The sequence below is a fragment of the Cupressus sempervirens genome, chromosome 11, assembly GCF_028749045.1.
Source record: "Cupressus sempervirens isolate cs-2001-9-10 chromosome 11, ASM2874904v1, whole genome shotgun sequence".
Classification (NCBI taxonomy): Eukaryota; Viridiplantae; Streptophyta; class Pinopsida; order Cupressales; family Cupressaceae; genus Cupressus; species Cupressus sempervirens.
Window position 1 is genome coordinate 436,729,686 of NC_143128.1, and position 12,616 is coordinate 436,742,301.

The 12,616-nt window shown below is 34.4% G+C and overlaps 1 pseudogene; it reads right to left on the reverse strand.

Moving 5' to 3' along the window:
* Positions 1 to 2,470: 2,470 nt before the first annotated feature.
* On the reverse strand, positions 2,471 to 8,929 carry LOC149530295 (nudix hydrolase 3 pseudogene; annotated as a pseudogene).
* Positions 8,930 to 12,616: the final 3,687 nt, after the last annotated feature.

Consider the following 12,616-nt stretch of genomic DNA (forward strand, 5'->3'; position numbering starts at 1 on the left):
CTTGATGTTGGCTTTGTTCTGGCAATAGTTCTTCCACACCTTTTTGGAGTTTCTAGTTGTAGATATTCAACAGAAGTTGAACTCCTTGTCTAGATTTTTTTCAAAAATTTGATGCACTTTCCTAACTAGTTGAAACATAATCATCTACTATACCAATGCAGCTGAAAAATGTGTTCATGTCCCACCAGGTGTGCCAAAATTGTTAAGTACCAAAATTTGCACCCAGCACTGAACTAAAAAAAGAAATTTAGTAATTCTAACCTAACATGGGAATCACTTCTTGGTGAGACATGTAGTGAAGTGAAACCTCCAGTTTCTAGGCCGGCTCCTATTAAGTATTTAGTGACATTTCCATGATCCTAATTTAAACTTGTGAGAAAAGGGGTAGAAATTATTGAAAATAAATCTAAAACCTACATTCTAAACTAAGAAATGGGTGATACACCAAAAGTGATATGAAAGGTTAAGGTACAAATGACAGAGAAGGACTATTTAGCTACTTGAAGTAAAAAAAAAATACTTATTTCTATAAAGATTTGCATAAGTAATATTTATAAGGTTTGAAGAATGATTTAGCAAAAGGAGGAATACGGATGCCTCTCTCTAACCAATTTAAGCTTTAAAAACATAGATTACAACCTACAAATAGAATTACTCCTCTACAACTAAGTGTTGGAATGAGACAAAATAATAAGGAACAATAATAGTTCACTAATTGTTTTATCAAACTCACTCTATCACTACACATAGAATTGCAGAAAGAAAGAAGGTTCAAACATTAACACAAATAGCATTGCTTAACTATTGTCACCTTTATTAAGCTTCCAAAATGAATTACAAACTCTACAAATAAAGTTAAGGACTTAGAAGGTAGTCACATAAACTTCTCTACATAATCAAAACCCTCCAAAATGAATTAAAAACTTCATTAAATACAAACCCAGCACTTGGGTTGAATGTAGAAAGAAAGCCTAGAAATGAGGGCTTAGAAACTTCTAAAAATGAAGTCTTATTACTCATAACACTCTACTAACTCATTATGAAACCTATGACTCACATAAAATTGCCCCCAAAAGTCTCTAACAATCAATAAAGACCCTTCATTTGCCATAATAAATTCAAATTTGACCCCTAGACTTCCCCCTAAAAAGGCTCCTAATGTTTTCAAACTGGCTCCTTCCTTAAAGACCATGAATATGAAATGAACTTCTTGCTTTCTTTTTGCATTGAAAATTATATATATATATATATATATATATATATATATATATATATATATATATATATATATATATATATATATATATATATATATATATATATATATATATATATATATATATATAATGATTTATAACTTCATCATTTAAATATTTATCTTTACTATAATGAATTTATGCAAAGAGAAACAAATAAATAAGACCCCTAAAAGAACCCAAAGCATAAATATAACCCCCCTCCCCCCCTTTATGTATTCAATACAAACATAAAGTTTCAAAGGGAACAAAATCCCATAAAAAACCCCCCTTGTAGACTTCAAAGAATATGAAATATGTAAAAGGCATAAAAGCCTTTGTAACCCTAAAAAGGGGATTCATTTCCACATTCACATTTTGGAAGAATCTAGAATGATAGAGAGAAAGAATACAAGGGTTTTAGAATGTTTCTTTGCCACACCACCAAGAATATTTGTTGGTTTTTTGAAGGAAGATCTTACTATTTTAACCGTCACTGGAAAGTTTTGTTGATATTTGAAGCCTACCATTGATGAGCTTGTTGAAGCTACATTATTTGTGGTTTTCCTTTCTACTTTCCACCATTGTACATTTGAGAGGTATTTTGTTGCTTCTATTTGATAGTTGTTATGAAGAATTTACTGGCCTTTTTCTTGCATGTTGCAATGAGAGCTTGCTCAAGGTTTTATATTGATTGTTTTATGGCACATGAAATATATTTTTGTTGTGAAATGAAGCTGCATATTTGTTTTTCTAGTTTTTAAATGTTGACTACCATAAGATCATTTGCTCAAACTTTAAAATTGAGGTTTATTGGTATTTTTTCCTTCTAGTTTTTTCCATACATGCCACCATTGTTAAATCTGTTGGAGCATCATTTTTTTGTTGATTCCAATGGTTTTCTTGCTATTTATCAACAACTATTGCATATACCGTTACTGTTTCCAAAAGATACAAATGGTTTTTTCCCTTTTCTTTCTAGAAATTATACTCCATTTTAAACAAAACCTGAGTAGGGTTTCTCCTATGTAATTTCATGGGGTATTTCTTGTTGGAAACCCTTGTTATATTTTCTAGAAGTTTGAAGGGTTTTCTATATGTATATAACATATAAATTCCAATTTTACATTTTTTGAATTTTCATTCAAAGAAAACAAGTTTTGGAAATTATGTTCCATTCTTACACTTTCTTAGAATAGTTCTCCTCTTACCAATCTTATCTGGATCAATGGGCATCATATTTGCAAGTTTAGCCAGGTAATATTTGAATCGTAGTAGTAATTTGTAAGGAAAGCATCAGCCTTTGCTTTCAACAATCACTTCAAGCTAGGTGTATTAACAATATCTCTAGCTTTATGCAGTAAATCAGCTACATCCTTCAAATAACTTTGATATTTTTCTATATATGGTACAATCAAAATATTATAAGCTATAGATATCTTGGCATCACATGACTAACTTATAGTTGATAAATCTATATGTAGTGGAATATTATCAAGGATAGAATGTGTATGCCTTTGAATCACAATAATAATAATAATAATAACAATAGCTAGCTCCTACTGCTACTTTTTTAACATACTCTTCCACAAACCAAATTCTACTCAGTCCATATTAGGAGGTAGAAGTTTGTGCCCTCAGGTTTGGCTTGAGGAAATGCTTCTCTTAATTTCAAACCCTCCCATCCAAAAATTGGCTTCAAAGCTTCCTTAGATAGTTTGATGGCTGAATCAGCAGTTGTCATGTCCCATTTTCAAATAATTAAAAAATAATAATCTTTGTTAAGGCAGGCAGGCCCAAGAAAGTGAAGTTTCAGAAAAAGGGGGTTAATCTTTGGAAACCGTTGGACTAATAAATGAAAATTATTATTAAAATATGTTTCATTAACCTCTCTTGGACGTGAGTTATGGTTATCTCCTCTTTTAAGAGGTTTGGAGGCATTTTGGGCGGATTCCGGAACTTGATTTTTGCTCATTCTTTGTTATTCTTCAGAGGTTGCCAAACCTGTGGAGAAGGAGACCCAAGAATGAGAGTTTGCAGGTTTCCAGGGAGACCCAAGAATGGGAGTTTGAAATTTTCCAAGAAGGATAAGGAAGGGAGTTTGAAGCCATTCCATGTGCATGCTCATACAGAGTTTGCCTTTGTGCTGAACAGTGCAGATTTGTGAGTTTTCGGGTGTGTTTTTTGTATGAGTTTGGTGTTTACAGTTGAGTATTTCATATTAGTTTGGGTTGCTGATGTATTTCAGACTTTAAGGTATTAAAATAGAGCTGAATATATTTATTGAGACGTGATTAAACTTTTGAGATAGATTATTAGTATTTTTGTGGTGTTTTCAAGCATTTTTGTGTTAATTTCGGGAGCCCGATGAGCATAGTTTTTGTCCTACATTTGTGAACTGTTGTGTAAAGGCTATATGGATCTGGAAATTTCATTTTGTAGGCTATTATGCTACTGAAATTTCTATAAAAATTTCCACTTTCAGATTTATTAATAATAAGTGAAGCTGTGAAGCTTTTGGCACTATTTCTGGCATACCCGATTTGGGGTTTCTTGAGAAATTTGGTGGATCTTTGTGATATTAGTTGTTTGATCTTAAAGATCTGATTAGAGGTTGGAAATATCATAAAAAATCAGAAACAAGACATTTCAGTGGTATCAGAGCCATGATCTTGCCAGCCTGAGGGTTTGTAGAAGTTTGCATGTCAGTTTTGACAACTACCCAGATCTTGCATTTCAATTTTGAGAACTACCCAAATCTTGCATGTCATAATTTATGGTTGCATGTTGCTTCTAATCAGCTGCATGTCAAAATTAATGGTTGCATGCTACTTCTAATCATTTGCATGTTAGTTCTTGGTGAATTTGGTGGTTGTAGAAGTTATGCGTCAGTTTTGACAACTACCCAGATCTTGCATGTCAGTTTTAACAACTACCCAGATCTTGCATGCCAGTTTTGACAACTACCCATATCTTGCATGTCATAATTTATGATTGAATGTTGCTTCTAATCAGATGCATGTCAAAATTTATGGTTGCATTCTACTTCTAATCATTTGCATGTTAGTTCTTAGTGAATTTGGTGGTTGCATGTTGCTTCTAATCAGTTGCATGTCAAAATCTATGGTTGCATGCTACTTTTAATCATTTGCATGTTAGTTCTTGGTGTTTGAAGAAGTTATATCCTATTGGGGTTACACTCTACTTTATCCAGAATGGACAGGTATAGTACAGAGTCTCAGAGGACACGATCTTGGACAATTGATATCCAGAATCAAAACAGTAGAAAGGATGGTTATTTAGACATTCGAGATAAACTTATGAAAATAAGCCATGACATGTCTGAATAGTTGGTTGAGCACCACCGTATAATGAATGACATGTTGTCTGACCTAGCTAAGGTGGATAAGTTGACTGGATTTCTATTTGGCAGATTTTCTCACAGGACAAATGACACAATTCCCAAGAACTTGCATGAGGAGTTTGAGAAACTAGCTGATAGCCAGGTAGAGGTCTCAGATTCTACTCTGCCACAGGAGGTGGTGGGAAAGGATATTACATAGATTGATAGTAACGGTCAACTTGATACTCAAATTGAGACAATTGTTTATAGGTCATCAAAGGGTGATGCCACAGGTATTCAAGATGGTATAGTTACAATAGGCAGTGACTACAGTGTAGTGGGTTCAGATTGTGATTATGAGGATGTTTTTGTGCAGGATGGTGAGATACCTCGTAGAGATGAGCAGACATTGAGCATTCATGACTTTGCTGAGAAAGAGTACCAGGCACAGTTAGATGCTTCATCACATGAGGTTGAGGCTGGTAGTACTTCACATGATTTGTCCAACCAGCTGAAGGTGAACAAAGATAGTGTTGTGACTTCATTATCTCATCATGATAGGTATGTGGAGTTAGTTGGTATTGGTCATATTACTCAGGTGAGGAGTTTTCTTGAGTTACCAGTTGATTCTAGTTTACAGATATAGACTCGATATTGTTATATTGGCATTTGGGATTTAGTTGACTGGAGATCTTTAACACTTTTTGGTAGCAGTGTTTGTTTGGATGCTATCATGGATTTGATTAGTAGATTATACGGTGTTGTCTTTTCTTGTGCTAGTATCTTGTTTGATGTTGGCATTAGTTTTTATACACCAATGTTGGGCTTTGTTCATATATCCAGTCGACCATACTTGCTGGAATGTGTTGATGATATTTCATATTTGGCAGTGTGTATAGATGAGTCCTAGGATCATATTGGCATTGATGACATCCAAGAGGATGCAGTGGGAAATTTTGAAGACTTAGTTTCCTTGGGTATAGAGGAGTTGGACAGCAATGCTAATATTTTTGATACTCTGTATGTTGATATGACCTTTAGATTTGATTCATAGGATATGGATGGTAATACTCTAGAGACTAGTAACTTTGAGGATACTCCTTTAGACAGTGCATCAGAGGAGGTTTGTAGGAGACAGTCAAGCCAATGCCATCATGTGTCTAATTAGTTGAGAGTTAGTGACCGAGACATTGCTATCACTTGCCAGCATTTTGATGCTGCTCATCAGTTGTTAGCAGTTTATGGATGGGGTTCTCCTACTAGTGATGAGCAGGGAGGCAGTTATCTTGTTTTGATAGAGATCCACTCTTTATGGGAGGCTATTCAAATTTTGAGACAGAATTATATGCAGTTGGTAGCCGACAGAGATTATCTTATGGAATGGGGTAGTACAGCATATGATGCATTGGTGGCCAAGGAAGATGAGGTGAGTGAGCTTACTGAGTAGCTTGAGGTGACTTCTGAGATTCTTGAGAGTACACAGTTGGCTTTCAAGGAGTCACAGTTTCATTTGGCTAAGGTGACCATGGAGTTAGAGAAACTACAGTCTTTACCTGATTCTATACAGTCACAAGCTGTGGTGTTTGGTGATCCGAGGATGTCCATGGCCGAGATTGTCAGAGACAGTGGAGATGGGGATACATCCATCCTTGATACTAACATTGGCATATCAGGTTCATTCCCACTAGAGTCAGGTTCAGTTGAGTTGGGTGTTGTAGCAGATTTTTGTATGCCTAACATGGTGGTGGTCTCTAGTACTGATGGCACGAAGACTAGAGATGTATCAAAGATCATGTGTGATGTTGGTGAGGTGGCAGTTGGCATGGTTCCTGCTAGTAATACTACTCCCTTGGTGATATCTTTGGAGGTAGTAGTCGGTTCCAAAATGGTTAATGATCAATTGCAGTTAGTTTCATCTAGATTACAGTCTGAGCCACTGACTGAGATTGGCGAATTATATCAGCATTACACTATGAGGTATGCTCATCAATTTACCTTTGATGACCATGTTGATGAGATGATGATACAGAGATGTACTTTGGTTCCTAGTGCTTATCATCAGTTATGGGACAGTTTGATGCCTCAAGATGAGAGTTGTGATGGGCATGACATGGTGATAGGTTTTGCAGTTGATAGCTTGATAATATGTGACTTAGAGCAGGAGTTTGGGAGTGATGCTTCAGTGGGTGTTGTTATTGATTCTACTCCTTTGGCTATGACATCTCCTGACTTAGCTAGTGATTAGTCACAGTGGGTTGTTCATGGTGAGTTGTTGACTAAAGTTGGTTTTTTTAATCAACATTATATTGTAGGGTATGTACATCAGTTAGCATTTGATCCTTGTTTTGAGGAGTTGATGGCCAACAAATTTTGTTTGGATTCCATTTCTTACTCTTTATCTTGTAATGTCTTTTCACCATCAGCAGTGCATGGGAGTTATGGTTATGAGATAGTGGCTAGTGATTTGCAGAGTTGTGTTGACTACAGGAGTTGTACAGTGTGTGGATTCTCCATACTTGGTATAGTTTCATACGAGAGCGTTCACCATTGTTGCAGAGTTGGATTGTACATTCCGTATAGGCCAGTGGGATGCGTTCATGGTATTTATTGTGTTGGTAGTTTGATTTGTCCACTTTACTTGGGTTCTGATGTTCTAAGAGTTTGTGTCTCATGGGTTTTTGATGGTGGTAGTGGTGATTTTGGAGTTTGGTTGAGCTATAATTGTCAGTTTGATTATGGATTCCTCTTGGTCATATTGCAAAGGATATTACAGGAGCCTGTGTTAATTGGTAGTAGTATAGTTCATGACTACATTTGGGATCCAGGTGGATTGATTGGTTTATTGTTCAGCCATTGCTTGAGGACAAGCAATTTTTGGGAGGGGAGGACTTGTCATGTCCCCTTTTCAAATAATTAAAAAATAATAATCTTTGCTAAGGCAGGCAGGCCCAAGAAAGTGAAGTTTCAAAAAAAGGGGGTTAATCTTTGGAAACTGTTGGACTAATAAATGAAAATTATTATTAAAATATGTTTCATTAACCTCTCTTGGATGTGAATTATGGTTATTCCCTCTTTTAAGGGGTTTGGAGGCATTTTGGGCGGATTCCAGAACTTGATTTTTGCTCATTCTTTGTTATTCTTCAGAGGCTGCCAAACCTGTGGAGAAGGAGACCCAAGAACGGGAGTTTGCAGGTTTCCAGGGAGACCCAAGAATGGGAGTTTACAGATTTCCAAGAAGGATAAGGAAGGGAGTTTGAATCCATTCCATGTGCATGCTCATACAGAGTTTGCCTTTGTGTTGAACAGTGCAGATTTGTGGGTTTTCGAGTGTGTTTTTTGTATGATTTGGTGTTTACAATTGAGTATTTCATATCAGTTTGGGTTGCTGCTATATTTCAGACTTTAAGGTGTTAAAATAGAGCTGAATATATGTATTGAGATGTGATTAAACTTCTGAGATAGATTATTAGTGTTTTTGTGGTGTTTTCGGGCATTTTTGTGTTAATTTTGAGAGCCCGATGAGCATAGTTTTTGTCCTACATTTGTGAACTATTGTGTAAAGGCTATACAGATCTGGAAATGTCATTTTGTAGGCTTTTATGCTGCTGAAATTTCTGTAAAAATTTCCACTTTCAGATTTATTAATAATAGGTGAAGCTGTGAAGCTTTTGGCACTATTTCTGGCATACCCGATTTGGGGTTTCTTGAGAAATTTGGTGGATCTTTGTGATATTAGTTGTTTGATCTTAAAGATCTGATTAGAGGTTGGAAATATCATACAAAATTAGAAATGGGACATTTCAGCAGTGGTCAAGAAAGCCTTATTGTCATCAAAACATGACTATGGCTCTTATGAATCAAAAGTATGCAAACTTTAGATTATCAAGTTCAGAATCTTTAGAATGTCACTCCAACCATTTTTAAATGTAGGATTGGTATACCACACCTATTCATAGAATATGCAATCCAAGACCTTAGCAACCTCAATTATAAGTACTAGTGCCTCCTTGTCTCCTTTGATAAGTATAGTTAACTCTATAGTAAGATTAATTAGTTCATATCTGTTGATCATCTTTTGTAGATTTGGAAATATTTATTTAGTAAAAGCTCTCTGAGCTCTTTCCATGAAACATATCTAACTTCTGAAACTTCTTCATCCTGAAATTTAAATGCTTCCAAATGGAATTGGTTCCACTGTTGTCACCAAATAAACATCATTAAACTCATTATTAATATAGGTGTCATTGTTTCTAACTGAATGGTCAAGAGACTCAAAGAGTAATTCAAATGCTTCATCTGAAAGTGTTATTCCTAATTCTTCCTGCAACAAAATATGCAAACCCTTCATCATATTCTAAAACAACTAATCAAGTGTTGAATTATCCCATTCTATGATATTTAAAAGAATAATTTATGAGGTTCAAGCATGGGCTCATGACTCTCATAAACTACCCTTCTATGATCTACATCTATTCCTTGTAAGATCAGCATACTTGTTATTGACTATAATGAAAGGTTCCATATCAAAATTAATATGTCCTTTAACATTACATTTTCTACTTTTAGTCATTTGAGCATTATTATTTTTTATATGTATTTAGAATAGGAAAGATATTGCATATGTGAGTACATAGTTGTAGATAATTAGTCATTGCTTAGATCTTTTAAGATCTAACCCCACTTTTTCCCATGTAGGAGAAGAAAGACCTGGAGCTGTCAGATTGAGATCTAGACTAGGAGTAGCATTAAAGATCTCATAACCAGTCAAATGCTGAAAAGGAAATGACTGGTTATCTCTAACTCTACCTTATTGTGCTATGTTTGACTTATTCTCAATATGTATAAAAGGTAGTAGTTAGACTCACGACTTGTGTGAGATTTTTCATTTCTAGCATTTTCATATTCATTTCATACTATGTAAAGATGAAAATTATACATATCAGTTGATGATTTATACAATGAACATTGTATCTCCTTTTGCTCATGATTTTTATATGATTGCAAAATGTTGAAATGTAAATGAATAAAAAAATGAATATTTCCTTCTACAATTTTACTTGAAGTGAAATTCAGCATGTGTAGAATTTTACTAACAATTATCATTTGGTAGCATAACATACATTTAAATCAAAATCAATTGTTTAATTTCTGTAAAAAAGGGCTATATTGTGGGCCATTCACTTATTTGTAGTAGCTTCCCTTTGAGTTATAGTTAGTTTCTATAAACCAAGGATTTATATACAATTTCATGAAGATCATTGACCATTTTTCTACTATAATGGATAGACATAAGATGAAGAATATTAGTGAGTATGTATTGAAGAGAAGAACCAAAGAACAAACAATATCATCCTTAGGTGCACCTTCCTTAGCCTTGTTGAGCCTAAAGAGTAGAAAGTCCTTGTGTGCTTTGTTTATGTTGATCTAGATCTGAGAGAGTTCATGTTTAATATGGGAAAGAGTTGACCCCTAGGCATCCATCTTTATTTTGCATCCTTGGTACTGGATTTTGGAACTTGTAGTTTTGAAACACCAACAAAATGGTGACTCTATTGGGAAGTTGTGTAAAGGAATTCATTGTATGAACTACTATAGTCTCTTGTGTTATCTATGCATTTCTACTCTAAGCATCAATCATTGTTGTTGTCTGTGTATTGGTCCTTTTCTAGTGACAAACATTGAGAATCTAAAAAATTTCTAGTATGGTAGAAAGAACGTGACATAGGTTTTTTCCATTAATTCCTTTTCTGAAATGTAGAGTTTGTATTCCCCAAAGTGTGTAGTGTTAAAATTTCTTCTGATTAGCCTTATGTGTCAGATCTTCTTTTAAAATTCTATTTTCTTATGATATTTTCCAATTTCCAAATCTATTTTAAAATATTTTCCCTTCATGGGGCTGTGACTTGGTCAAAATGTTTTGTATCTAGTGCTATTTACTCTAAATGATTCTTTCAAAATGGAAAATAAAAGGAAAACTACACAAGCATTCACAAAATCCAATCCAGAAGTGCCCTTATACATAGAATTACCTCATGTAGCAAGAACCAAGAAAAAAAAAAGGTAGATCCTAATCCTACATGGAAGCCTAGAGGTAGTGTCTCAATCCATTCTCAATATCAACCTATAGTAGAAAGAGAATCCTCTTCCTTGAACTCTGAATCAGAAAATACTAGACTTTTGTGAGAGATATTCATAGTGCCATTACCAAAAGAGAAGATTTACCAAGATAAAATTATCTCTTCTATAGGGGATATCCCTCTTATTCTTGATATGGAAAGAGAAGTTAACCATAGGTGGGGATATAAAGATAATCTAGATACTGGATTTAATCCTAGACAATTTACATACAATGAGAGAAATCTAATAGACTTGGATGACCCAATTGATTTAGAAGTCACTTCTACAGGCCCAAATGAGTTATTGTCAAAGATTGAGACTCTTAGGAGGAAGGTTATAGAAGAGGATGCTAAATGAATAGATTTAGAGAAAGAAAAGGCAACCATCACAATGAATGCCCTAATAGAGAGGTAAGCTTTGCTAAGAAGGATGGAGACCTTGAAAGAACAAAACAAAAATTTGGAAGAAAGGTCTTCCATCTTACACTCTGATATTTTTAGGGATGTTGAGAAAATGAAGTCTAATGTTCAAGAACAAGAACACCTCCTGAAAGAAAAGGAAGAGCCTATTATCTCCCAAATACAACCCTATAAACCTATTGAATTGAATTTCATAGATTTGAATATGAATAATCCTCATAAAGGAAAGAAAAAGGTTTTAGGAATACAAATTAATGAGCCTCAAATAATTTCTAACAACCCTACTATGTCTAAACTTGATTTAAATTTAGAGAAAGACAAGAAAGAAAAAGAAGATCTTGCTAAAGATCTTGAAAAGGTTGCAAATGAGGCCTAGGCTATAGAAACAAGAAGAAAGATACACTTTATCAAATACACTTTTGCCTTGGAATCTTGGAAAAACCATCTTTCATAAGATATGTCATCCATTCCACAGTGACTAGCCAAATGCCTACTACTGAACAAGTCCAAATCCCTTTGCAAACTCAAGGAGTAGGGTCGAGCACTTCTAATATTTTAGTTTTTTAGAGAAGACCTATTTACATGAATAAATATAAGAAAAATTATTTTTTAGGCATACCTGATTCCCCTCATTCCATTTCAAATGATTTAAGAGACAAGGTCATTATATTTTTAGGCAATAATGCTATAACTAGTGAGGAGCATCTTAGAAAATTCATTTATATGCTCAATGACTATGATATAGAACATTAGGATGTAGTGATGAAACTATTTGTCCATTCTTGTACTAAAGATGCTAGAGATTGGTTTAGAAGACTCCCTGATGATAATGTAGGCTCATGAAATGATTTGGAAAAGCTCTTCAAAGAGTAGTATGGTGATAACACCAATAATAATTTTATATTGAATGAATTCAATAACATAAAGAAGAACCCAAACGAATCAACATTTGGTTTCAATATTAGATTTCAGAAGGGAATGTACAAATTGTTCCAAATAATGAGGCTAGGGGGAGATGTTTTTCTTACTAGAACGTTGAGGGATGCCCGTAGAATGGCTATAAACATTGAAAACAATAGGAAAGCCTCTAGATGACTAGGAAGAAGAGATGACCCTAAGCTTTTCAATCCCCATAGCAAAAAGAAAGAAGGTGACAAGCCCCCTACTACAAATAAGAAGCCTAAGGAAGATAAGGTAGATCATATGTTGAATATATTGAAGAACATGAATCCTCAAGTTGGATATTCCCATAAAGAAAACACTACTGATAAATCATAGTTCAACAACTTTAGTAGAAAAAATAGAATGCAATTTTTTCCCTATACCGCCTAATGAAAGGATGGGATACTTGTTGTCCCTCTTGCTAAAAATACTAGTGAAAAGAGTACACATGATCCTTTATAGAAAGAATATGTCAAAATGGTGGATGATCCTCAATTGTGTATAATCTATTAGTTTCCTTATGCACCAAAATACTATGTTGTTGCACTATCCTTTGTTGC